Source organism: Leopardus geoffroyi, chromosome B1 (genome assembly GCF_018350155.1).
Source record: "Leopardus geoffroyi isolate Oge1 chromosome B1, O.geoffroyi_Oge1_pat1.0, whole genome shotgun sequence".
NCBI classification, from domain to species: Eukaryota; Metazoa; Chordata; class Mammalia; order Carnivora; family Felidae; genus Leopardus; species Leopardus geoffroyi.
In genome coordinates this window covers 122,046,473-122,070,896 of record NC_059327.1, presented here as the reverse complement: position 1 = coordinate 122,070,896, position 24,424 = coordinate 122,046,473, and the positions used below count along the sequence as shown (strand labels likewise).

The 24,424-nt window shown below is 41.2% G+C and overlaps 1 long non-coding RNA gene across 1 annotated transcript in view; it reads left to right on the top strand.

The window, feature by feature from the left end:
- Positions 1-18,675, top strand: part of LOC123583212 — a 34,863-nt gene extending 16,188 nt beyond the window's left edge. Inside the window, exons 2-4 of the long non-coding RNA XR_006704788.1 lie at positions 12,186-12,285; positions 17,537-17,644; positions 18,060-18,675. This is a non-coding gene — a long non-coding RNA (uncharacterized LOC123583212). The remainder of the gene's footprint in view (positions 1-12,185; positions 12,286-17,536; positions 17,645-18,059) is intronic.
- The last annotated feature ends 5,749 nt before the right edge of the window (positions 18,676-24,424 follow it).

Below are 24,424 nucleotides of genomic sequence, written 5' to 3'. Positions count from 1 at the left end.
CTGATGACAAAGCAGTATTGAAGAGCCTCCATTTTCTCCAATCCATATCCTGTTTTTCTAGAGTGGTAAAATGAATATAGAGGCATGAATAATAAACACTTATTTGTCATGTTTCTTTTAAGAACGACAAGGGAGAAGTGATCAGCCACTAATGAAAAGGAAGAGGTTATTTTTATAGATAAAAAGAACTACAGTGTTTAAGAATATCAGAATAAAGTTCCCACTGTGTTTAGTTAAGACTTTGTCTGGACACATGAGGTGGGGAAGAGAAGTGTGAAGAAGGAGCATCGAATAAAGGAGGTCTTTGTAAGAAAATGAGACAGTTAACTCTTTTATTTACAAGCTTACCAACCCTCTTAACATACTCCACTGGTTTTGTAACTCATCAGTTCCATTTCTTATCGTTAGCCATGTTGATTTTAAGTAAAATGAAGAAAAGCATATGAGGATAAATTCTTATCTTGAGTGTGGATATTTTAGTATCATGCATTTATTTATCAAATATTTATATAGTTGCTATTTTACTAGTTTCATAAATATTAACTCTTTCTTGAATAGTTATGGAGTACATCAGGGAAAGAACTGAACACTAAGTTATAAAAGTTGATACAGGGGAAAAAAAAAGGAAAATATTATTAGAAGCAAGATTCAGGGGAAACAATGCAAACAGTATGTTGACAACTGGTATTTTATCTTACTCTACCTTGCTTCTACAGAACATCTCCTCTCCTGAACATTTTGTTGCTTCACTTAGAGTGTTTCTGAGAAAAAGAATCCCATACCTAAAGGCTCAGCTGCAAGGGTGCTTTTATCTCCCCAAGGGGACGCTCACATTAGTGACCGATTTTCATCACTGCTGGGATTTAAAAGAAAAAAAAAGTGCCTAAGTTTATATAATGCTTTTGAAGGTATACTATGCAAATCATTTTACAGATTTACATGAAAAAATGTATTTAAATATGTAAATTGGAATACCAAAAATTATTTAACTACAGTATTTGTATACTTCCAGTTACCAAGAATTTTTTATGAGTATATGACAGCCATTTCCTATAACTGCAATCTCCTCATGTTTGCATTATTTTCCTTTCAACTATTAGAACCTTCTTTTTAAGAACGTGTCCCGTCTGTCTAATTGGCTCTTCTTCTGGATCTTTACATGTCTCTGACGTACACATTTCCACTGGATCAATGTGCAAGTTTGTGAGCTTCCTTTCCTCCTTCAATTAGCCCATACCTAACCAATTTTTATTCAGAGAATTCAAAGACCCAGCATTATTATTGTCTTTCCTCCAGCCTCCTCCATCTTTGGTCAGAAGGTTGCTATTGGACCTGCCTACTTCGTTGCCTATAGCCAGCAGGGGGCTCTGTGAATTTTCCATGCGTTACTCCCATGTGTTACTGCTGTCTGAGCCCATCGATTCCCTGAGCTCATGCTTCATCCTCAGTCCACTCCTTTCTAAAGATCTTCTTTATTTCTTTATATTATATGAAACAGCTGTGTCAATTTCATTTCATCCTTTCATCTCACAAATACTTGTGTGTTGAACTTCTAGTATGTGCTAGGCACAGGTGCATCATCTCTACACATCCAATGATGAACAAAACAGACATCACCCCAGTTCTCATGGAGCAATAAAAAAGTAAACAAATATTGTTTCAATTGTTGGAAGTGACAGGAAGGATATAAACAAAGATCACTGAGGAGAATAAAAGAACTAGGACTTAGGACGCCTGGTGGCTCAGTCTGTTGAGAGGGGCTGAGACTTCGGCTCAGGTCATGATCTCGAGGTTTTTGAGTTCGAGCCCCTCATCAGTCTTGCTGCTGTCAGTGCAGAGCTGCTTCGGATCCTCTGTCTCCCTCTCTCTACCCCTTCCCTGCTTGTGCTCTCTCAAAAATAAATAAGCATTAAAAAAAAAAAAAGAGCTAGGACCACTTACAATGGTCAAGAAAGGCTTCTCTAGTGAAGTGTCACCATAGCATCCTTTTACAGAGGGGCTTTTCTCTGTTAGCAAAACTAGATTAACACACACTTCCCACAACTTTTTTGAGAACTGGGAAAACTTGTTTTTTTTTTTTTTTCTTTTGTTGCCACCTCTTGTCTTAGAAATAAAAGAGCTCTATCTTCTGGTGGCCTGTGCATGGAAACATACACCATACTGTTTTCTACCTCAGGGTCAAAATAAGATCCCCTCCATAGATTGCCGTCCTGGTGGCCCAGCCAAACTTGGCCAACGGGAAAGAGGCTTGGCATCAGGGACCACGTGACTAGTTTTATCCTGTTTTCTGAAGACTTTTTGATCCAGTCCCTTCCCTCCCCAAGATATTTTTTCCACATTTTAACTTTTATTCTGTTTATCTCCTGTTGTCCTCATCCCCTCTGAATGACAAATCAAGACTCTCTAAACCATCCTTCACTCTTACATCTCTAACAGATTGAAGCACCTTTATTTTCTGAACTCCTAGCTTTGAGGGGGCAGTCCAGCACAGCACGTAGACACCCAGCAATGCAAGAGACCCACCATACTTGAACACCAACCTTACCACTTTCTAGTAGTGAGATCTGGTACATGTGATGAACTTCTAGATTTCATTTTCCTTACAGGTAGAGTGAAGGACAATACATCTATATTAACTTCCTAGTTCCATGTACTGAATTACCATAAACTTAGTGGCTTGAAACAACACACTCTATTGTCCATAGCTTCTGTGGGTCAGGAGTCCAAGTACAGCTTAGCCAGGTCCTCTGTCCAGGGGGTCACCAGGCCACAGTCAAGCCATCAGCTAAGCTGTATTTTCATCTGGAGGCTCAGCTGGGGAAGAATCTGCTTCTAAACATCCTTAGTTTGTTGGAAGAATTAATTTTCTTGCAGGATCAGGACTGAGGACCCCAGCTTCTCCTTGGCTGTTGGCTGGGGGCTGCCCTCGGGTACAAGAGGTCATGTGAAGTTCCTTGACACATAGCTTCTCCAGTGTGGCCACTTATTTCTTTAAGCCTGAAAGTAGAGTTTCTAGCTCCAGTGTGCCAAATGGGAGTCTTAAATAATGCAACATAATCACCTGGCCTTTGCCACATATCGTAACCTAATCAGGGGATTGGTTGGTGACATACCATCACTTCTGCCATATTCTATTGTTAGAACTCTGACTACCCCAATGTCAATCATAGGGCTGCTTAAATAAGTACATTAAATAAAATTACACATGCGTTCAGTGTTTTACAGGTCCTAAGTGTAAGCAGGTCCTAAATACTCAACAATTAGCTATTGCTGCACTGCTCCTTTGTTGTACTTTTTAAAATCTACTGCCAGAGGGATGTCAGTTTTTTAAGTTATAACTGAGCACTGGTCACATCTTCTAATCACCATTTAACCTTCACAAGCTTGTCTTTTAAATATATTTTCTGAGACCCTCATTTCTTCTCTTTTTGCTGGTCATTGGATTGGCATTCCCACCTGCTGAGGACGAGGATGAATGAAGGTCATATTATCAGCATCTTCTCTAGCACATTATGCCATGGATGATCTTAAGGAGAGAATTACATTCGCCTGATCAGCTTTTTTCTATAGTCCTGAACATAATAAATATTTTCCCACACTCCTCCTTTGGCACATTTGTTATTTCTCTGCTGCTTTTTTGTACCTCTGCACCATCAGTGCTGTGCCCTGTGCAATCCTTGGCAGCTTTGCAGAACGTTTACTTCAAAACCTCTTAGAACAGTGTTTAAAATGTTAGCAGCTTCCAGTGTCTAATTTCACTTTGCTTAAATGAAATTAACTGCCCCTGTCCTTATATGATTGAGGTGGGTCATGTCAGTACCCAAGGCTCTTGGCATCCCATGGGATCCTAGGCCTTGTGTGAAAGGGGACCTAAAAGTTCACTGTCCAAGAGGCAAATAAAATCTAGGGTTGAAAGAGATGCTGTAGTTACTGTTTGAATATGTCAGAATCTGGCTTTAAAAATGGTGCAGTACCGGAAAGGAGGGTCCAAACTTAAGGAGAGATTAAAAAGAGAGAGAGAGACAGACAGACAGACAGACAGAGAAGAAGGAGGAGGAGGAGGAGGAGCAGGAGGAGGAGGACGAGGAGGAGGAGAAGCACCCTAAGAAGGGACCATGATATCTACATAGTAACCAGACTGAGATTAGAGATGGAATCCTACTGTCTAGTGCTCCTGCTAAAATCAAGTGGACTGAGAGACCCAAAAGGGAATTGAAGCAAAAAAAGGAAGAACTCCTCTGTGCTTTGGCATTGGTGCACATAGACCCAGGGGTAGAAATGGTGGCTGGTCAGGCAGGTGGGCCAGGAGGACAGTGAACTGGAGGGCAAAAGTATCATACCATATAAGACGATTCTTGCATCTTTAGCCTCAGCCATATCCAGTCATTTGTAGAGTGACTGTTTTTGCAAGCTGGCACATTGGCATGACCCATCCAATTTATTAGCCACTGGTTCAGCAAATGTGATTCTGAAGACTGGGATTATCCTGGTGGCCCTGTTGCCTGGCCCGTGGGTGCCATTTACAGCATTTTCCTGTGTGGATCATGGCTGACTCAGGCCATCTTCAGGTGTCAACTATTATGACACTAGCTGCTTTCATTTTTGACCGTTGATTAAAATCCAACCTGTGTTATTTCCCTTCTCTCTTTACTTTTCCTGCTTCCAAAGCAGTCCCTTGAAAAGGAAACTCCACTTTCAAAATTTTAGCTAGGTAAAAAATATACATACACACAAAAATATGACTTAACATGTTAACACATATGTAGTAGTTTTCTTTGGCTGTTGTAACAAGTTACCACACACAGTGACTTGAAAATACACATTCATCATCTTACAGTTCTATAGTTCAGAAGTCCAAAATGAGTCTCACTGGGCTAAAACCAAGATGTCAGAAGCTGTGTTCTTTTCTGGAGGCTTCAGAGTAGAATGCATTTCCTTGCCCTTCCCGGCTTCTAGAGACCACCAGTGGTCCTTGGCTTATAGACCCTTCCTCCGTCTTCAAAGACAGCACATGAGGCCAGGGTCTTCTCCTACTGCCAGCCATCTCTCTGGTTTTGTCTTTAGACTTTCTCTTCTACTTTAAGGAAATTTATGATTACATTGGGCCTATAAGAATAAATGATAAGACTCTTCCTACCTCCAAGCCAGTTGATTAGCAAACTTTAATTCCCCTTTGCCATGTAATCTGACATAGTCACAGGTTCCAGGACTGGGATGCAGACATCTGTGGGGGCCATTAGTGTGCCTACCATGCTAGGATTAGGAGTGATTTTGTTGTTGCTATTTTTATTTCACCTTATGTGTATTTTTAAATTTCTATATAATAGACATGGATTACTTACATACATTTTTAGAAATCACTTCACAAAATGATACAACTTTCTTATCCAAAATTTCCCCGTCAGTGTCCCCCCCCCCCCCCCAATGCCACCATGACCACTACCACTTAAGGACAAAATAAGTCACTGAAATTTTCCATAGGAGACTACTCTTTCTTGACTATTTGCTTTTTTTTTCTTAACAGCTCTATTATATTTCCACAGTTACCTTTGACTTGCTGTTTAATTTTTTTTTTTTTTACTTCTGTGGTTGGGAGTGGAGAAAATATTTGTTTTTAGAACTTTCTCCATCAGAGTCACCATTGCCTCTTTTACTTGAGAGAATTTTGACATATTTATAACATATACCCCCAGTCTCTGATATTTAGAAAATTCAATCAGCATTTTCTCCATGGATCTTGCCTGAAAGAATAATAAAAGCTTACATTTATGTAGTACTTATGATGTTCTAGGCACTGTTCTAAGCACTTTACATATATTAAGCTAACTCACTTACTGTACACAACCATTTACTGAGATAGCTACTATCTTTATAACTATTTTATTTTTTAAGGTTTATTTATTGACTTATTTATGTGGAGAGCACAAGTAGGGGAGGGGCAGAGAGAGAAGGAGAGTAAGAATGCCAAGCAGGCTCTATGCTGTCAGCATGGAGCCCCATGTGGGACTCAATCTCATAACCATGAGATCGTGACCTAAAGTGAAATCAAGACTAGGATGCTTAACCAGATGAGCCACCCAGGCGCCCCCTTATTACCATTGTAAAGGTGGAAATAAGGTACAGAAGAAGGAAGAAACTGAAACAGTGGAGTTAAGTAACTTGCGTAAGGCCACACAGCTAATAAGTGATGAAGCTGGTATTCCAACTCCAGAATCCAGAATCCATCCTCTGATATTTTGTTTTATTGCCATTCATATTTTTGTATCTTCTTTTCCCAACATTTTTTTCTTAATTTACAATATTTTTTCATCTCTTATTCCTTTTGCCCAAATTACCATTTTTTTTGAGAATATAATTTTTCCTATTAGCATACCAGGATTAGGAAAGGAAGTACAGCATCTCTCATAATCTCTATTCTTAAATGCCACAAATGCCACAAATGCTACTGGTGATTACTCTTTTTGGAAGAATATTCCTGACTGTTTACTGCTGTGCTTTTCAGTCCTGTATCCATGCAAGTTGATTCTACGTATTCGGTGTCCTTTCACTTGTTTATTATTCCTGATCATGTTTGAACGCTTTCTGCAACATAGTTAAATCCTGTTATATCATAATCAAGACAAATATTATACCCTAGAATAAAATTCTTTTTTACATTTGTTTTAGAAGGAAAACTAATGTATATTGATTGGCTCTTGAGCCAGGAAAGAGGAGATGCTTTTTCAAATGTTTGTTTAACCTTCACAAGACAGCTGTGAGGCATGTGGTGCCTTCCTTACTTTACAATTGAGAAATGAGATATTAGACAATAATCCTATCACAATTTACTGAAGGCTTGCCTTGGTCCACCATCTTTTTTCATGCATTATCTTAGAAACTTCGAAGGTGGTATTGTTTATCTTCATCTACAGAGGAGGAAACTGAGTCCTAAGGAGGTTAATTAATTTCCCAAAAGCTTATAGTAATGATGGTTTCTCTGACTTCAAGGACTATTGCCTTTTCTCATTACCACACAGAGATTTGGGTTCCAACTTCTGCTGGAAAATCTGTTGTTCTTATGTTCTTCACTCTTACCCTTCAAGAGTTTTTATAAATTGAGGTGAATTCAAATGCCTGCAGGCCCCAAACAGGTAACAAAATGGAGCAAGACAAACCGTGTGTCAGGTACACAATGGTGTAAGCTAAATGGAAGTCACAACTGATCCTGGACCTTAATATCTCCAAAGGCACTTGGATAGAGCTGATGGTGAGGCTGTGCCCATGCACAAAATAGAGGGTGGAAGCCCCACATCCAAGAGTGATTGAGACCAGCTGGCTGAGGGCTCAGAGGCTTAGAGTTAGTGTAACATTTTCATGGCAGAATGCCATCACATGTTCCAGATCATCAGATTTTTTAAGACAAGACAGAAAGTTATATTTTTAAATTATCATTTCTAATGTTTCAATGATGGCAATCAATATGGCCCTTTGTTCTTGGGCCTCCAGTTTGGGACCTCTCTTCTAAGGCTGTCTTGTGCCTTCTTACCCATTTTATCTTGACTTTCCTCCTCCTTTTGCAAATGTCATAGAATTTCTTTTCCTTATTTCTTATACCATTTTTTAAGAAATATTTCATTTCTAACTTTTTTATTGAGGTCTAGTTAACATACAATTTTATATTAGTTTCAGGTGTACACCAATGTGATTTGACATTTACATACATTATGCAATGATCACCATAAGTCTAGTTACCATTGTCACCGCACAAAATTATTACAGTATTATTGACTGTATTCCCTATGCCATACTTATATCCCCATGACTTCTTTATTTTATAGGAAGTTTATACCTCCTAAACCCCCTTCACCTATTTTATCCATCCCTCCACCCCCTTCCTCTGGCAACTACCTGTTGTTCTCTGTATTTATGAGTCTGTTTCTATTTTGTTTTGCTTGTTCATTTGGTTTTCCTTCTAGGTTTCACATATCAGTGAAATGATACTGTGTCTGTCTTTTTCTTTCTTACTTACTTCACTTAGCAATAGGCTCTAGATTCATTCATATTGTAGCAAATGGCAAGATTTTTTTGGTTGAATAATATTTCATGGTGGGTATATATGCATATATATTACATCTTCTTTATTCATTCATCTATCCATGAAAATTAGGTTGTTTCCATATCTTGACTACTGTAAATAGTGCAACAAACATAGGGGTGCATGTATCTCCTCGAATTAATGTTTTTATTCTCTTCAGATAAGTACTCAGAAGTGGAATTATGGGTCAAAAGGTGTTTCTATTTTTAATTTTTTGAGGAAACTCCATACTGTTTTTCACAGTGGCTGTACCAACTTACAGTCCCACCTACAGTACACAAGAGTTTCCTTTTCTCCACATCCTCACCAACACTTTTTATTTTTTGTCTTTTCGGTACTAGCCATTCTGACTGGGGTGAGGTGATATCTCATTGTGGGTTTGACTTGCATTTCCCTGATGTGCCAATGTCGATCATCTTCCCATGCATCTATTGGCCATGTCTATGCCTTCCTCGGAAAAATATCTATTCAGGTCCTCTCCCCATCTTGTAATTGGATGTTTGCTTTTTGGTATTGAGTTGTATGCATTCTTTATATATTTTGGATATTAATTCCTTATCAGATGTATCATTTGAAAATTTCTTCCATTCAGTAGGTTATCTTTTAGTTTTATTGATGTTCCTTTACTGTGCAAAAGCTTCTTAATTTGATGCAGTCCCAATTGTTTATTTTTACTTTTGTTGCTCTTGCCTGAGGAGACAGATCCAAAAACATTTCTAAGGTGTCCAAGAGTTCACTGCCTGTTTCCTTTGAGGAGTTTTATGCCTTTAGGTCTTACATGTCAGTCTTTAATCCATTTTGAGTTGGTTTTGTGTATGGTGTAAGAAAATGGTCTAATTTCATTCTTTTGCATGTAGCTGTCCAGTTTTCCCAGCACCGTTGCTGACTCTTTTTTCCCCATTGTATATTCTTGCCCTTTTTGTTATAGATTAATTGACCATATAAGCATGGGTTTATTTCCGGGCTCTCTGTCCTGTTTCATTGATCTATGTGTCTGTTTTTGTGCCAGTACATACTGTTTTGTACCAGATCTTGAAATCTGTGAGTATGATACATCCAGCTTTGTTCTTTCTCAAGATTGCTTTGGCTGTTCAGGGTCTTTTATGGTTCTATAAAAATTTTAGGACTATTTATTCTAGTTTTATTTTTTAAAATGCCATTGGAGGGGTGCCTGGGTGGTTCAGTTGGTCAAGTGTCTGACTTCAGCTCAGGTCATGATCTCACACTCCATGAGTCTGTGCTGACAGCTCAGAGCCTGAAGCCTGCTTCGGATTCTGTGTCTCCATCTCTCTCTGCCCTTCCCCCACTCACACACTGTCTCTCTCAAAAATAAATAAACAGTAAAAAAATAAAAATAAAAATGCCATTGGGTTGCACTGAATTTGTAGATTGCTTTGTTTGTAGATTGTAGATTGGACAATTTGTAGATTGTAGTGTGGACATCTTAACAATATTAATCCTTCCAATCCATGAACATGGCATATCTTTCCATTTATGTGTGTCTTCTTCAATTTCTTTCATCAATGTCTCATAATTTTCAGAGTACAGGTCTTTCATCTAATTGGTTAGATTTATTCCTAGGTATTGTATTCTTTTTGATGCAATAGTAAATGAGATTATCTTTTTAATTTCTTTTTCTGATAGTTTGTTATTAGTGTATAGAAACCAAACAGATTTCTGTATATTAATTTTGTATCCTACAACTTTACTGAATTTATTTATTAGTTCTAATCATTTTTGGTGGACTTAACAATTTTCTTTTTCTATATAACCTCATGCCATCTGCAAATAGTGACAGTTTTAATTCTTTCTTACCAATTTGGATGCCTTTTATTTCTTCTTCTTGTCTGGCTGGTGTGGCTGGAACTTCCAGTACTGTGGTAAATAAAAGTGGTGAGAATAGACATACTTGTCTTGTTCCTATCTTAGTGGAAAAGCTTTTAGCTTTTCAGCATTGAGTATAATGTTAGCTGTGAGTTTGTCTTATACGGCCTTTATTATGTTGAGGTGTGTTCCCTCTATACCCACTTTGTTTAGAGACTTTTTTTTTTTTTATCATAAATGGCTGTTGAATTTTGTCAAGTGCTTTTTCTTCATCTATTGATATGATCATATAACAATTTGTATTTTTTAATACTACCTTTAATATGAAGTAATATAACCTTTATTATACAGGGAGAAGACAGCCATCTACAAAACAAAAGAGGTTTCCAACAAATTCTTTCCTCATGGCCCTCTGAAGAAACCAAACCTGCTGTCATTCTTAGTTTCAGACTTCTGGTTTCCAGAACTGAGAGAAAATACATTTCTGTTGTGTGGGCCAACCAGTGTGTGGTATTTTGTTATGGCAGCCCAAGCAGACTGTTACATCCTCCTTCAGTCTATGTTCAACATAGCAGCCAGAATGAACCTAAATCAAATCATGCCTCTTTTCTGTGAATACTCCCCAAAACCAAAGTTCTTCTACTGCCCTGAACTGATCTGTTCTCCCTGCTGCCTGCCCTACACCCTCTCCTGCGATGCTCCCCTCACTCTTGTTCTGGCCATGGCAGCCTGTTGGCCTGATGTGCCTCAGGCACTAGATTCTGGCTCTGCCCCAGGGTCTTTTCACTGCTGGCCTTCTGCCAAATGTTCTTCCCAAGATAACCACCTGGCTCTTACTCCTCACTTCCCTCAGGCCTTTCCTCAGGTACAATATTTTCAGTGAGGCCTTTCCTAGCCATTTAATGTAAAAGTGCAACCCTCCCACACCCTACTATCCCCTTGCCTGAATTCTTATTCTCCTTAGTCCCTATTACTATCTAACACAGGATATTTTTTACTTATCTTTTAATATTGTCTGCCACCCTACTCAAATGTAAATTCCAATGGGGGCAAGGATTGACTGTTGTGTCCATTCCTTTAGCTATTGTGCCTGACACATTATTGATGCTCAATAAAGAGCTCTTGGGGCGCCTGGGTGGCTCAGTCGGTTGAGCGTCCGACTTCAGCTCAGGTCACGATCTCGCGGTCCGCGAGTTCGAGCCCCGCGTCGGGCTCTGGGCTGATGGCTCAGAGCCTGGAGCCTGCTTCCGATTCTGTCTCCCTCCCTCTCTGCCCCTCCCCCGTTCATGCTGTGTCTCTCTATGTCTCAAAAATAAATAAACGTTAAAAAAAATTAAAAAAAAGAGCTCTTGAATGAATAAAGGAATTAATGAATGAAGAAATTCTTTATACCAGTTAGAAGTCTTCCTTCTTCCTAAACAAAAAGCCTTGGTAATATTAATATCAACTTACCATGCCACACTTAACCATGGTACAATACCGCTTAAAAATCCTAAACAGTCTTGAAAGAGAATGAGAGGCCTTTTTTTCTCCATAACTGCCAATGACTCTTTTTATCATACTTTTTCCCTGATAAAGTAAATCTAATAAATCTAATTTCTTTGCTGTTCCAAAGTTCCTCCCACACCCATTTACAATGGTTCCTCTCTATTACTCCTTACATCTATTCTTACTGCATAGCATTTGAATTATTCCAATAATATCCCTTCAGTTTATCTCTATGGAATTAATAACCAAATGCTCAGTGCCTTGTTACAGCAAATGTACAATGTCTGCTTTCCTAGGAAAGCTATGGATTCCTGCTTTCTACTTGAGGAAGAAATCCCAAGCAATATTAAAACCGCTGTAACTTTAACAGGATGCTAAAGATAAAGAGTAATAGATTTCTTTTCTTTTTTTAATGTTTATTTATTTTTGAGAGAGAGAGAGAGAGAGCAGGGGAGGGAGAGGGAGAGGGAGACACAGAATCCAAATCAGGCTTCAGGCTCTGAGCTTTCAGCACAGAGTCCGAGGCTGGGGTTGAACCCATGAACCACAGGATCATGACCCGAGCCAAAGTCGGACACTCAACTGACTGAGCCACCCAGACGCCCATAGATTTCTTAATTTTCAAAAATAGAACCATAATCTAAACCTGACAAAACAGAGTTATAAACCCTGTGTTTTTCAAAATATGGCCTAGAAAAGTTTAAGAGTGATTTTAAACATCCAATGGAGCAAATTGTAGCTTCTAACCACTTCTGTCCCCAGTAAGCCCTTGAGCTAATCCTGGCCTTCTTTTGAACAGGACTGCTGTTTTCCTGCCCACCATGTGACTCACAAGATTAGAAACCAGGCCTTCCTTAAAGTCCCTTCCATCAAGATTCTATGAATTTTTTTCATGCTGGGTAAGGCACTGACCACAGAGGACTTAAGCTGTCATTGGTGTAAGATTCCTTGTTGGAATATTTTTGGAGTTTAAGGAGATATGTTTTTAAGCAGCAATCCAGTTTGCTTTTTAGTTTCTAAAAGATTTCTAGGAATCAAGGTTATCAAGAGACGGCCCTAACCGTTGAAGCTTCAATTACATCTTATTCTTCAACTTGATTTCAATGGCTTCCAAGAAGTATTTGCCAAGTGAGGCCATGGTGGGAGGCAAAAGAGATGCATAGTGTCAGCCCTAAAAATGCTTGCCTTCTGGTAGAGAAAATCAAATTAACATCTTTAAAACAGTGAGAGGCCAAAAAATGCAAATTGGGTAGTGTTGATCAGAAGGGCAGGAGTGGTTCAGAGAAAGGAGAGTAGTGTGGTCTGAAGAAATCAAGAAAAGCCTCAGGAAAGAAGCAGTATGTCAGACTGAAATTTAGAGGACAATAAGATTAGGGTTAGGAAGGGGGGGGTCACCGTAGTCAAGAGTAGGAAGGGGAGCGCCACAGTCAAGAGAAATAACATAAGCAAAAGCATGGACATCGTTCCTGAGGAATTCTAAGTGGAGGATAAAAATCTTCATCCTCCGGCCTTTTCCTCTCTCCCTCCAAAATGCATGATTGCCTGGCCCCCACGGGGCTCTGAAAGCACCCCGAGACTAAGTCCATGTGTATCAGGTGAGAAAGCATGTGGAAGTCTCTGCCCAGAATAATAAGTGAGTAGTCCCTTGGTTTCTCCACTACATTTTGAAGAATATAAATGAGCAAATGTCAGATTCAAATAGATCCCTCAAGAAGGATAATTTTAGTTGACTGTTTGGGACTGGAAGCCTGTCTGGGCACGTACAAGCACACAGATATCAGTTACCTTTGGTTACTGAGGAGGAGCAGGTGTCTAAACAAAGCCGCTGCTAGCCAAACTGATTTAAAATGACACTGTGCTCCTCCACAGCCCCAGGGATTAGTGAGCATGCAGCAGGCCCAGGATCACCTTCTTTACAGATGGCTTTTGAGGACACCTGTACTTAATTAACTGTCACAGTCAATGGCTACATTTGAGCCTGACATTTTGTCCTGAAAGGATCATGAAGTTATACGAGCATAACACTGCTGAGCTTAGAACCTGGAGAAAGTGACTCCAGGCTGTTTGTTCCAGGCTCAGTAGCTTCTAAAACCTCCCAAGTCTCTCTGAGTTCCCATTTAACTTTAAGTACATTAGGCAAAGGTGCAACTTATTCGTTCTTATTTCTGTGCTATTGCCTTTTCTATTTGCCTAAACATGTTTACTGAGTGCTTACTCTGTGAAAGGCTCTCTGCCAGATGTTTGAGTGAAGAAGGGAAACACAGAGATGAATGAGGCAATTTATGTCCTCAAACAGTGTGAACTCTCCTCCAGTAGTAGCTCTGTGGGGTAGAGTAAGTCTGAAGCCATCAGGGATACAGAATATGCCAAGGGGAGGCAGGGCAAGGAGCAATTAATTTTGAGGGAAAGTTTCTGCGAAGACTCCTCAGAGGTATTTTTTGACTTGTGTTTTCAAGAACAGACGTATTCTTATTGGGAAAAGAAATATTCAATAACAGAGGAGTGTACACAAAGGGAAAAATATGAAAATGTACGATATATTTGGAAAATGATCAGGAACCCAGGGTAGTTGGAGGGATATAATGAAAAATATGTTTTAAAAGGTAGGTTGAAGCCGGATGATGGGGAAGTTCAATGGCAGGCTAAGGAGATATGATTTTTTTCTCGGTGTATGAATAATAAAGAGTTACTCAAAGTTTTGAGCAAGAGGATATAGCATGACCACATGTAATTATTAGTATGTGAAGGGTGGCAAGATGTGCCACCTAAAATATATTCTTTTGGCATAAGGATTATTTTGAGTGGAAGGCAATGGAGAAGAAATTGATAGAATAGCCCCTTAGCACCACCACCATGCCATTTGCCTAAAAGCAGGGCATAAATTTGTAAAGGTGTCCCCTTCCCTTCTGTACTAGAAAGGACAGAAGTTAACACTGGAGACAACTCTAGACCTTTATTGGCCCAGAGAAATCTACACAAAAGGAATCTATAAAACAAACCTTGTTAAAACTAGTCCTTAGGTCTCATTTGTTCCCCCATATATTTGCCTTCCCACAATTTGCCACCTCTAGAGGCTCAAAGTCTTTTTCCTTTGTCTTGTCACTTCTCTGAAAAAAACGCTTGTCTTTGTTAGGCTTTATAAGCCCAAGTTCTAACCACCCCTTTGAGTTACTCACCACTGGAAGCTCCCATGTGTGTGCACAATGCACTTGTTAATAAACGTGTTTGTTTTTCTCTTGTTAGTCTGTCTTTTGTCAGCCCAGTTTATAGGCCCCAGCCAATACAACTACGATGGGTGGAAAGAAAATAATTTTTCCCTCCTCTACTTGTACTATCAGGAATGTGACGGATGGACTGAAGATAAAAAAAGGCCAGTGAGGACCAGCAGTCACCATATTTCTAGAATGAGATGACAGAGGCCTGACCTGGTCCAGAGATAGTGAGAATGACCAAACGGGGCAGATTCAGTAAGCTGGCTGAGGTACAAGGAAGAATAGAGGTTGGCTCCAACTTTAGCTGGAGTTGGTGTTCACATGTCATCTCCTACCATACTTTCTATGCACATCCCATCTCATGGAATAGGACTTGAACTTATTTCTGTTCACAAAGAAACTTAAACTTACAGACCTTTTAGATCTTCCCAGAACACAATCCTAAACTGATTGTCAGATTAAGACTGATAAAGGATCAAATCCAGTAGCTGCAAGAATAGAGATACTTTCAAATGAGAAAGAGGAAACAGGAACCGGTTCATGATGAAAGAGACTGGGGACACATTTGATGTTCAGCTGCCTGGTGGTCATTAATGTAGAGATCGCCTCACTGTAATTAGGAATGCTCACTTGGTGTTCTCTCATGGCAGTTGACAGAGGTGATAACTGCTGTTTCAGATATTTGTGAACATTTAGGGTAATCTTTCGTTTGTTTTTCTTCATTTGTTTCTTTGTCAGTTAACTATTGGAGAAACATAAGTTTCAGTTCTATTGAGTCTTCCACGTTGAAGCCAAGATAGAAAATTCTATCAGAGATTGAATCTCTTCTAGAAAACTTCGTCAAGCATTGAAATAAACATTAGGGGAAATCTTGTAACAGAGCCATGAAGGCCAGAACCTTTCTTTTAAATTTTTCTTTTTTTTAATGTTTATTTATTTATTTTTTTTATTTTTTAATTTTTTTTTTCAACGTTTATTTATTTTTGGGACAGAGAGAGACACAGCATGAACGGGGGAGGGGCAGAGAGAGAGGGAGACACAGAATCGGAAACAGGCTCCAGGCTCTGAGCCATCCGCCCAGAGCCTGACGCGGGGCTCGAACTCACGGACCGCGAGATCGTGACCTGGCTGAAGTCGGACGCTTAACCGACTGCGCCACCCAGGCGCCCCAATGTTTATTTATTTTTGAGAGACAGAGAGAGACATGGTATGAGTGGGGGAGGGGCAGAGAGAGAGAGGGAGACACAGAATCTGAAGCAGGCTCCAGGCTCCAAGCTGTCAGCGCAGAGCCTGGTGCAGGGCTCGAACCCACGAGCTGTGAGATCATGATCTGAGCTGAAGTCGGATGCTCAGCCAACTGAGCCACTCAGGTGCCCCAAGAACCTTGTCTTTTGAGGGGGAGACCAGGCCTTTTGTCTGATGGTACAGGATGAGGATGATTTATTTTAATTTTATCTGTTAAGTCCCTTATTTACATAAGCAATTGCTTTTGGTCTATTACAATGGCTTATGCCTTCCTGAATCCAATCCTAGAGCATCATCTTTCCCAAAGATTCTGAGGAGAAAGGACTTCATTTGTGATCTCGGGAGCTACAAAGAGGCGGCACCTCAAGAGCGCACCTCCGTACTGGGCAGCCTGCCTTGCCTCAGGAACAGAGGAGGCAGCCAGCCCTTTGTCCCAAAAGCTTTTTCATGACTAACCGACAGTGAAACTGTTAGGTGGAAAATGTGCTGCAGAGTTTCCAATTACTCTGAAAGTAAAACTAATGCCCTCATGTACTTCCAGAATAATTATTAACGTCTTTCGTGATTGAAAACTTTAAAAAGATTCAGATCATTGGAATGAATATGTTCAAGTGATCTTGCCTAGCATTTAGATCATCTTGAGTAATTTAGATCAAAACGTTTGCTTTTATGCTCTAAAACACTTGTGAGACATAATTTTCAAAAATACATTCGTGAATGACAAAAAATATATGTATATAAAGCAAATGTTGTGGCCCAGGGAATTTTGATATGTTCATTCATAGTTATACTTCAACAGTGTGTTGACCCAACTGGCAGTTTTTGAGACTTGTTACCTGCCAAAGAGTATTCATACCCTAGGGTTCATGAGCAATTGTGAGTTTGTGGATACACACACACACACACACACACGTGTGTGTGTGTGTGTGTGTGTGCGCGTGTGCGTGTGTTTGAGGTTTGCCTCTAGTAACAGAAGAAAACTTGCATAAATTTGCCACTTAAGAGACAATCTTCCTCCAAAAATAAATCTTGATTCTTGTACTATATCATCACCTTACAGTTTGGGGAAGAGGAAAGCATCATCTGGAAGGAAAAATATGCTTAGGAAATTCGCTGTGACTCTCTGATTTTTAGGTGGTTTCCACAAAGCTGACATGGTTTTGTGTGTGTATGTGTGACTGTTTCTCTCACAAAAGAAATGAGCAAATATATAACAAAGAAGATGTTTTAGCAAGACCGAGTTTCGCCTCTGTTTTTGGTCCTAAAACCAAATATTTTCAAGGTAAAAACTTCCCAAGCAAGGGGAAAACAAAAATAGTGTTCTTTGTAAAAATGCCTTCTTGCCGCTAACTTGAATGATTTTAGGTAATTACAGTTGGCCACGATGCAAATTCTCATGATGCAGGGTCAGTATGGCAGTAGGAATAGAAAGTACAGACTCTTTCTCAGAGCCTTGGGCACCATCTCAAGTTAGGTTCTCTCTGCCCCAGGCCTCCCGCTGGCTCATTCCCAACCCATGGCCTCTCATGCTAAACCTTGTCTAAATCTGACAGCTCCACCGGGTCCTACGCTCGGTGGAAAAATACCATGTGCACATGTTATTTCCCATCCTCTATGGCTGGAAGACACTGATGACATGTAGTGCTCCAGACTTCCAGAGTCATTTCCAGTAACGAGATATTTTTCATGGCAGGTGTCCACGAATCAGTCCATCCTATAGATGGTCGGGCTGAGTCTCAAGGATTGAATGACCTGCACTCTGAAAATCCCTACAGAGCAATGACAGAGCCAGTTTCATAAGGTAAGGCCTCCAAAGAAATGGGTCATCCCACATGCAAAGTCAGGAAATGAAAATGTGGCCTCGGGCTCAGTTGCAGGGGAGAAATTTTAGGAGGGCTAAATATAGTCACCCAAACTGGAAGACAGCCAGCGCTCAGGGTGCCCGCTTTAGGGGCTTACACAAGACCACTCTGGCATCCTTAATTGCCACAGGTGTGTTACGTAGTTCTTTTAATCTCTTTTAATCTCTCCTAAAAATAAATCTTTAATGAGTCTAGCTCCAAATGTTGACTGTATTATCATTTTTAAGTTAAGGATGAAAAGAGGCTGTGGTGAGGACTAGAAAGAAGAGGTGTTCCTTCTTGGGAAATCAGAGGTGTAGCCCATGAGTTGCTAAGGGATGATCCTGAAAGTTGATCTTCTTTCTTCTTTTTAAGACAAAATTTCTTACAGACCCCTGTTTAATTTGTTCCGTACCATATTATTTTTTGTTTTGTGAAAGCCTGAGAAATGTGTCTGTCAAAGTGTGGTTCCTCGCTGCCCAGGTCTGAGGATAAGGCCACTGCTTTGTCTACCTCACCTTCAGAGTTGTCTGTGCGCCGCCCAGAGGTGCTAGTCCCGTGGTGGGAGTAGTGAGACCAACATATGGGCCAGCAAGGTCCCTTCGCTCTCCAGGGAACCCCACCTTCCCGGGTGCAGTAGGGGTGGTAGAAGAGACTGGGTGTTAGCAAGGGTTTTGGAAAAACGTACGTCTGGCAGTTGAATCGAGGTTTCATTTCTTACTGTCGCGTCCATGCACAGACCTCAGGTTATTTGTTTATACCTCAGAAATAATAACACCAGGCCTTCCAACAAAGGCTGTGAGAACAGATGAGGGAATGGTGCAGGGTAGTCATCAAAGGACCCGACACAAGATATCCTCAGTACACGCTTAGAGGATCTTGCTTAGCATTGAAATGATCATCCGGAACAATCAGACAACCATAGTTGCTTTTATTACATCTAAAACTCTTCTGGAGGAGCTCCTGGCTGGCTCAGTCGGTAGAGCATGCGACTCTTGATCCTAGGGTTGTGAGTTCGAGCCCCACGTTGGGTGTAGAAATTACTTAAAAATTAAATCTTTAAAAATAAATAAGTAAAATACTTTTGTAAAACATGATTTGGCATTTGATAAAGAGTATTGGGGACAGGGTTGGTTTTGCAGATGGCATTGTTTCCATGGGATAACTCACATAGATTAGCGTATGTTATCACTACCAGAAACAGAGAGGGAAGATTCTTCTTAACTGGCATTTCAGATGTCTCCAAATTTATTTCTTTGACTCTCAATTTAAAGTCATATCAATTTGCTTCCTTGCTAGAAGGTTTGTACATGAAGGCGGCATTCCACTATGGTAGCCCAGCTATTCCAAACTGGCTGCTTATTAAGGCATTCACCATTAGTGGTCTTCCATATTTTCCTGTGTTTTCCCCTTCCTCAAAAGCAGGGGCCATATGGGCACCTCTCTCGTTCCCTGCGCCCCCCCCCCAGTCTTAAAACTAGCTAGAGTTCAATGAACTCTTAGCGATTAACTGTTGGATGCATGTAGAACCATTTACTGCTGAGGGATTTCTCCAAAGACACAACCTACAAGCTGAGTTTCCCATCTCATGAAAGCCACTCTCTCCACCCAAATTTCTGTATTTAACTATAATCTTCAATAGATAAGCAGGTGTTTTGGGGTTTTCGTTTTGTTTTGTTTTGTTTTTTGGGCCACTGGTTAGCTCCTTCTCTGTTTAACTGGTTTTGTCTCCATCCAAGACTACTCTTTTGTTTTTTCTTCCTACAAACTCTTTTTTAAAAAGAGGTTTCTCTCTGCAACTTTTAGTTTCCCTGAGGCTGGGTGGATAGACTTAGGAGGCTTGAATTTTGTTTATGTGCTTTGAAAAGTCTAATTATAACTCTTTGGGGAGTTGCTGTGCAAAGTGTTGTATAAAAGGAGAGCTGGATGGGGGACTGACAGGCTGGCGGGGATTAAACGTGCATGTCACTGTGGTGCTGGGTGCAGCTGCCGCAGCAGCTAATGCTACAACAAATAACCCTGAGACAAAGGTTTGCTGCAATACATTGTTGTATCTTACTGGGCTCTTAGAGGGGGGCCTGGTTAAAGGAGGGCAACATAGCACTCTTAAATATGGTGAAGTTGGCTGCCTTTCCAAGCTGACTTAGGGGACCAAGGAGTCCCCCCCCAAAATGGTGCAAGCCTTTCATTCTATAGCCGAAAGGTCAAGTGTGGAATCTAAAAACTCCCTGCTAAAGCCATGGTGTGCCACTACATAAGACAGAGTCACTGACTGGTCAGGGAGTGGCAATGAGGAGAGAACTTGAGGTCAAGGCCCTTAGAAAGAGAGGCTTTGCTGGGGCGCCTGAGTGGCTCAGTCGGTTGAGCGTCGGACTTCGGCTTAGGTCATGATCTCGTGGTCTGTGAGTCGAGCCCCACATCGGGCTCTGTGCTGCAGCTCAGAGCCTGGAGCCTGCTTCAGATTCTGTGTCTCCCTCTCTCTCTGCCCCTCCCTTGCTCATTCTCTGTCTTTCTCTCTCTGTCAAAAATAAATAAACATTTAAAAAAATTAAAAAAAGAAAAAGGAGAGGCTTTGGAGTAAGGTATTTATATGTTTTGTTCCTAGGCTGGTCCAATGAGGATAAAGTAAATGTTTTTAAGGATATCCATTGAGGAGTCTCAGGATAGCTACTTTACCCCCCTCCCACCCTCTTTACCACACAGTCTACAATCCACCATGCACGTCTAGCCTTGTGGGCTAAGAATTGTCTTTTCCCCTCCAAGTGTCTGTTTTTTGTCATTATTTGCAAAAGCTAGGGCAAGGAGAAAGTTAGTGGAAACATCAAGTTGTTTATACCTTTGCTTCTCAAAGTGCGGCCAATGGACCAGCAGCATGCAACATCACCTACTGACATCTTACTTGTTATAAATGAAGACTCCAGCCCCTACCCTAGACCTACCGAATCAGAATCTGCATTTTAACAAGGTCCCCAGATGATGTACGTGCACATTAAAATTTAAGAAGCACTGACTCAGATCTTAATGTAGATTTACTTAATTTTGGTTTGCACATTAGAAAGACAGTGGATCATTTCTGGATGTTGAAAGAGGATACGAGGACGCAAGAAGCTGTACCCCGTTCTATTCCTTGATAGATTCACCGGAATGTCTCCGGGGCCCATCATTCTGTCAATCCTAGGCCAAGTCACTTTACTAGTTTATTCCTACTCCCGCTGGATCCATACACTCCACCTGCCGGTGACTAGGTCTCAGTCATCCCCCTTCTTGTGTCCGTCTAGACATTCCCAGAAGAAGAAGGGAGTAGCTCACATATGCTCACCCTGCTACAGACATCGTGTCCAGAAGACACATGCTCAGAAGAAGAGGACATCTTTCAGACCTCCACGGCCCACAGCAGCTGCACTCTGGTCTGCTGTTACCTGGAGTTCTTTGCCATCTGCTTACTAGGCTCTAATATTTATCTCAGGTGAGAACATTTCCCTTAGAGTGGCCACCTCTTTTCTGAAGAGGGGGGCAGGAACGGAAAGGATGGGAAAAGAGGGGTTCCCGTGCAAGACAGTGGGAGGTAGTGGCCAGAGAGCAAAGTGGATCCCCAGGTAATGCTCTGTAGAGATATGGGAGAAGAAATTCACCACACAGTCTGCTGTTTCGTGTGAAGTTTCTTTCTGAGCTGTGCTCTAACGCCGGCCTCCCTCCATTTCTCCAAACAAGACTTCAGCAAAATCTGCTGTCTCTGACTTCTTGGCAAGAGAGCTGAGCTTCAGAGACCGTGTCTAGCCTGTGGTCAGGTGATGTGGTGCGTTGAGATATGACCTCACCTTTGAAGGCACACCATACCAGCTGGCTAAGTGACCTAGATTTCAGGGGAAACAAGAAGTTGAGAACAGTAACTATGGATGTGTAAGTCCCCAAAATTCTAGAAACCTTGGGGACATCATTGATTTCCCACAGAATATGGGATGAGGGAGGCTCGAACAATTACTTTTTACATTAAACACATGAGTGCTCCCAGTAGGGACTCGGAAACAATTCTGCTAGTGAGTGTAACTGTGTCCTTTCCTGCCAGGACAGAAAGGTTCTGGAAGGTTAGGGAGATTAGTTTGAATTGAAGTCAGGAAAAGCCACTGCTGCCTGCCTGCACTTAGCCCTGAGGACCCCCTTTGCCACTCTCTGAAATCCAGCTTCCTTCCCTTTGCCCTCTGCCCCTTGTCTGTCAGACACGTATTGAACCCCTTTTTTTAAAAATTTTTTTTAACGTTTATTCATTTTTGAGAGACAGAGAGAGACAGAGCATGAGCGGGGAAGGGGCAGAGAGAGGGAGACACAGAATCGGAAACAGGCTCCAGGCTCTGAGCTGTCAGCACAGAGCCTGACACGGGGCTCGAACTCACAAACTGCGAGATCCTGACCAGAGCCGAAGTTGGACACTCAACCGACTGAGCCAACCAGGCACCCTTGAGCCCTAAGTTCTAATTCCCTCCCAGAGTCACCAGTGATATTGAGGAACCTATAACCCCCAAGAAGATTTTGTCTGTGGAGCACACTTAAAGGGTCTACACTGGGAGCCACCAAGTCCTGACATCTGCAAAGCTGAGCCTCTGCTGAGCTGTAGCTGAGAGACACAGGGACAAGAGAACTTGAGTTTACTTAGCTGCTACCACAGGAGCATGAAAACTCGCCTTTCCTGTTTCTGGAAGTTCTCCTCGTTCTACCTACCCAGCCCAGTGCCTGCCAACGTACACAGATGCGTCAAAGGAATGACTGAGCCTTCCTTTATGCAGGGGTGTTGACTGGTACAAACATGTATATCTAGTTGGGTCACTAGATGCTTGGTTTTCTTCATTCAGGCTTAAAGCACTTACTCATCTAGAAGCCTGAAAATCTATCACCACACCACTCGTGGTCTGCTGGCTCTGCCACCATCTCCAACCTTTGGAGGCCATGAGAGTCACTTGGGGTGACAAAGATGCAGATTCCTTGGCCCTGAGCTCAGTTGAGACTTTGTCCTGGTGCGCCATGGGCAACACTGGAGAATCCCTGCTCCAGGGTGCTAACTCCAAGTTCCCTATCCTCCAGAGTCATTAATTTCTGCCCCTCCATAGCCTTTGGATTCTTTTTTTTTTTTTTAATGTTTATATTTATTTTATTTTTGAGGCAGAGAGAAACAAAGCATGAGCAGGGGAGGGGCAGAGAGAGAGGGAGACACAGAATCCGAAACAGGCTCCAGGCTCTGAGCTGTCAGCACAGAGCCCGATGCAGGGCTGGAACCCACGAACCATGAGATGATGACCTGAGCTGAACTCAGACACCTAACTGAGCCACCCAGATGCCCCCACAGGCTTTGGATTCTTAAATTCCCTTCAGAGGTAGGTTCATCCTTTTTGCTTCAGGCATATTGTGGCTTTAAGAGTCGCCTATTTATTTACCAGCGTAGTCAGGTTCCTCTTTTTTAGTTTCTCTGACTCCATTTTTTCCCCCTAAAACTCTCTCCTCATTCCTAATTCTGCCCTTCCTCCTGCTTCATCTCTCTACTTAACCTTCTGGAAAAAATTAACCTTGGTAATAGTCCCTTTTATACAGACCGCAAAACACAAAACACACTTACATTTTAAGGGAAACTTCTCTTTACTATCATTAAAATGTTTGAAATACCAAAGACTCCATCTATATATGATTAACAGAAGAACCTCAGACCTGTGAGCATGGAAGGAGCAGTGACAAACTTAACCTACCTTAAAATTGTTGCTGTGGCCAAATCATGTTCCCCGTAAACAGGGAGCCACTCTCAAGCTGCTTTCACTGTGAGACCGAGGACCTAAAGCTGTCTCACTGTTCCTAGTCACCATTACAATGAAAAGATGCTACTTTAATAAGAGACTCTTAAAAAATGAGTACAAACTGAGGGCTGATGGGGGGTGGGAGGGAGGGGAGGATGGGTGATGGTATTGAAGAGGGCATCTTTTGGGATGAGCATTGGGTGTTGTATGGAAACCAACTTGACAATAAGTTTCATATATTTAAAAAAAAAGAAAAGATGCTACTTTAGCAGTTTAATAGTACCTACATTCCTTATTTTAAATGAAAAAATAAAATGCTTTGAAGATTTATATTTGCTAAATGGGTGGGAAAAATAAGCGCTTCAAATATTGCAGGAACAAAAGAATCATTTTTTTAATTTTTTTTTTCAACGTTTATTTATTTTTGGGACAGAGAGAGACAGAGCATGAACGGGGGAGGGGCAGAGAGAGAGGGAGACACAGAATCGGAAACAGGCTCCAGGCTCTGAGCCATCAGCCCAGAGCCTGAAGCGGGGCTCGAACTCACAGACCGCGAGATCGTGACCTGGCTGAAGTCAGACGCTTAACCGACTGCGCCACCCAGGCGCCCCAAGAATCATTTTTTTTAGGCATAAAGTTGGAAGTTTTAGATTCAAATCACTTGTTACTCATTCAAATCCTTTTGGTGAGGTCTCAAATCTTTAAAGGAAAGGACAGCTAGCTGAATTAAGAATTGAACTGCTTAAAACTTGATGAGACAGATACCGAATTATATCTAAATCATTTAATGGTTTCGTGTTTAATGTATCTTCTGTAAATGTGGTGTTGGGTAATATTGCTTAAATTCTGCTTTTTTAATAAAGAGCTAAACTTTTATAGAAAGGAGGAAGAAAAGCAATGGATTTAATCTCTACTCCAGAGAAGTCAGAGCCCCCAAACCAATGCGGTATGACTGCCACCTAG